This window comes from Vicia villosa, linkage group LG4 (assembly GCF_029867415.1).
Source record: "Vicia villosa cultivar HV-30 ecotype Madison, WI linkage group LG4, Vvil1.0, whole genome shotgun sequence".
NCBI lineage: Eukaryota > Viridiplantae > Streptophyta > Magnoliopsida > Fabales > Fabaceae > Vicia > Vicia villosa.
Genome location: NC_081183.1, coordinates 196,267,473 through 196,271,308, shown reverse-complemented (window position 1 = coordinate 196,271,308; position 3,836 = coordinate 196,267,473). Strand labels below are relative to the sequence as shown.

General features: G+C 31.8%; 1 non-coding gene across 1 annotated transcript; it reads left to right on the top strand.

Annotated features, from left to right (window-relative positions):
• The first annotated feature begins 2,352 nt into the window (after positions 1 to 2,352).
• LOC131600911 (small nucleolar RNA Z279/snoR105/snoR108) lies at positions 2,353 to 2,456 on the top strand. The gene has a single exon (XR_009283513.1). It is a non-coding gene; the product is annotated as a small nucleolar RNA Z279/snoR105/snoR108 (small nucleolar RNA).
• Positions 2,457 to 3,836: the final 1,380 nt, after the last annotated feature.

The window sequence follows — 3,836 nt, the reverse complement described above, 5'->3', positions numbered from 1 at the left end:
TGAACAATTCAAAGCAAACATATTACAACTTGAAATATCTGGCCTAGTGGTCAGGCGCTGCACATATTAAGTGGAAGGGTGTGGGTTTAATTCCCACCTCCAACAAATTTTTAACATGTTTTGTTATATTAATCAAAAATAATGTCATGTCAGCTTTTTTGCTGACTGGTTGTGACGAAGGTTTAAAATGAGAGAATCTTCAAATGTTAGGGGAATTCTTGCAACTTTTTTTTTTTGCAGGGGGATTTTTCAAATGTCGCCTATATGACAGGGGGCAAAATATGTATTAACCCTAAAATTTATGGGAAATGCTAACGAGTGCCCTCAGGGCAATGTTTAAGATTTTAAAATAGTAATTTTATCCCGATAATCTACATATTTAATGCATTGAAAATTGAAATATTAAATTTTTTAAAATTTTTATTTTTTTTAGAATGCTTAACCATTGCCCTGAAGGCACTGGTTAGCAAGACCCAAAATTTATTTAGATAAATAATTATGTTTTAAACTGCAAATAAATTAAAAATATATCTTTAAAATATACCAACAAGATGCAACAATAATTTATATGTTCTAGAAATAAAATTATAATATGTTAAAGTTTTTTAACATTGTTGACATTACATCATTTGAATTGAATAGAACCGTCTTTGTTTATTCATAGATGCTTAAAATTCATTTTAAAAGTATAGTTATCATATTTTTGTTTTACTCGTAAACAATGCATTGCTCTTTAGTGGGACGTTAATCTTGTTGTCAGTTTTGTTGAAGACTACTTAAAAACATTTCTTCTTACTCTTTAGTTGCATTAGGGTCTGCATGTCCTTATTGTTGAAGACATTTGACATGGACACGTTTTTGTTCTTAGTAGTTGCATTTGTATTCTTAAAGGGTGTGACATTGATAGAAGTCTCACATTAAATAAATAAAAGTATTCAATGTGATATTTAAGTTGTGAGGTTCTTCCACCATATGGGCTAGTCTTTTTGATTGAACTCTCCTCATGTGTTTAAGTCCTCAGAGTTGTTGGATTGTTAGACTATTTGAACTTCTTGAATTCGAATAGAATCTGCCAGTAGCAGCAACTAGCAACTAGTGCGGGACTTTGAAGTAAACTTGCAGTTTCTCAAATTAGGACATGTAAAATTCTTTAGTTAATCTTAATATTAATGAAACAATATAGAAATATGCAGCAACTTTAGATTATTTAGTTGTCTCTTATACATTAGTACCATTTATTTTGACTAAAATATTTTATAAATATGCATCAATTTCAACAGTTATGTGAATTAACACACTTTTTATCCAAATGTTTATCCACAAGTATACTTAAATTGACTAAAAGTGTACGGAAACAAAAGTGTGTACTTGAATTTCAATTGAATCTTGTTATAGGAAGCTTCTCCGAATCCAAGCAGCTACTTGTAGTTGCCAGCAACTGTGCAACCTTTCCGGCAGAGATGCAAAATGGATGATAAAAAGTGAGTCTTATTTGACAACTTTTTCGACTTTGACTCGTTTCAAACCAATATATAGATATGCTCTATAGTATATCATATCATCCATTATTTTATGTTTAGTGTTAGACTTGTAAACACTAACTTTTGACAAAATTTTCACAATTGTTTAATGTTTTTGTTCTGGCAGTTGAGTACCTGAGTCTACTGTTCAAGTTAGCTTCAATTTCCCACTTTCTGGTTTGAATAGTTCTTCCTAATATTGTTTGCAGCAACTTAAAAAAGAGTCAAAGATATTGGTCGTTACCCTTTTTTCCCGTTTAAACATAGTGGAAAATATCACACCAAAACAGTTCGACAAAAAGATATCCAAGTTCTTTGTCAAATGTCAGTGTCTATTGCCTAACAATTCAGTTAGAGAACCGAGCATAAGAAGAAAATTCATTGACCCTGTTATAGGAGATGCACTGAAGGTTAATTTAATTCAGCACTTTGCATTTAGAATATTAGGTGAAGTAGATAATTTACATTAGGCCAAATCTGGTTCATGGCCAAAGTATTGGAAAAATTTGAAGACAATATGCTTCAGGTTATGTTACAGTCCCACATCAAATGATTTGGTAATCTAGGAAGAGGAGTGCTAGCAACACTTTCTTTTGAACACTCTCTTAAGCACTCACTTTCTTATTGGTTGATATATGTGTGGGCCCCTCACTTTGAAAATAGGTCCCACATAAAGTAGTAGGACCCACACATATTTCAACTAATAAGAGAGAGAATGTTTGACAGAGTGTTCAAAAGAGAGTGTTGCTAGCATTTCTCATCTAGGAATAATTGGGTGCTATAAGAATTGAAGATTAAGAAGTATTTAAACCATGATCCTTCGGCCAGTAATGGAAAATGAGGAGTGGTCGAGTCTTGCATTTAATATGTGAGTTGGGCGTTCGCCCCAAGCTTGGTTACGACAAATGGGCACTCTAATGCAACCAATCTGATCCCTAATAGCCTAACACTTCAGGTATTCCCAATAGCCTAACACTTCAGGGCTAAACAAGTTTAAATTTTGTAATTTAATTATTAATTAATGTTAATTTTCTTATGATAGTATAAATCATTATAATAGCTTGACACTAAGATATGTGATTTAATAATATTGGATGGAACAAAAAGATTTACATTTAATTTTTATAGATAGATTTGAAGAAGGCGTATGAGTGGAGAGACAAATGATTACGTTTAACTTTTATAGATTTGAACCAAGCGTACATTTAACTTTTATACATTTGACTTTTATAGATTTATAGAAGGCGTATGAGTGGAGACACAAATGATTTCTCATTTATAATAAGTTTGCATTAAGGTGCAAATCTAAGCCTAATTGTTTTACTTTAATTTTGGATGTACTCAGGAGCACATCCAAGAGCTAACACCAAAATGAATGTTTTTTTGCAGATGATATAGTCCTACTTGAAAAATTTAAAGGTGAAGTAATACATGAGACTCAGATAAATTTTAGAAACATATGATTTTCGCATAAGGAGTAAGACAAAGTATATGGAAAGTAAGTTCAACAAAAGAAGAAACGTTTTTAATCTAAAACTGAAAGTTGAAGACCATATCATCCCTCAAGTCACACGATTTAAATATTTTGAGTTTGTAATACAAAATGATGGAGAAATAGAAGGAGGTGTAAACATCATATTCAAGCTGGGTGACTAAAATGAAGAAGTGTTTAGGGGTTTTATTTGACGCAAATGTACTGCTCGAGCTAAAGAGAAAATTTTATCGGACCGCGGTAAGATCCGTGATGTTATGAGACAAATTGTTTGGTGGTTAAGAGTCAATATGAAAATAAAATAAGTGTAACAAACATGAAGATGCTGCATTAGATGTGTGGTAAGACTAAACAAGATAGGATTAGAAATGAAAATATTAGAAAGAGTATTGAGGTAACACCAATAGTAGAGAAGATAGTGAAAAATAAATCTAGGTGATTTCAATATGTAGAGAGAATAAATTACTTATGATAGTTTTGGGCATGTAGACATAATTTATAAATGATTTCAACAACCTAATATCAAATCATGGCAAATCCAACTATAGCCCTGACTCCGACTCCAGAGAGTTCTCAAAACCTAAAATACATGGCTTAACTCGTTTGGTAACATCAAAAACCATAATAATCACCTAAAAATCTTTTACTAAACGGTTGAAACAACATAACATGAGATAAAAAGATGATATATGGACTATAGAAGACCCCGACAAAACACACAAGAAATCCCAATTGGATCCATTAAACTTTTGTGCTTAAAAAGAATCACTCTAGGTAACCGTATCCTGAAGTAAATGCCAAGAAAACACCATAATATTAAAGTG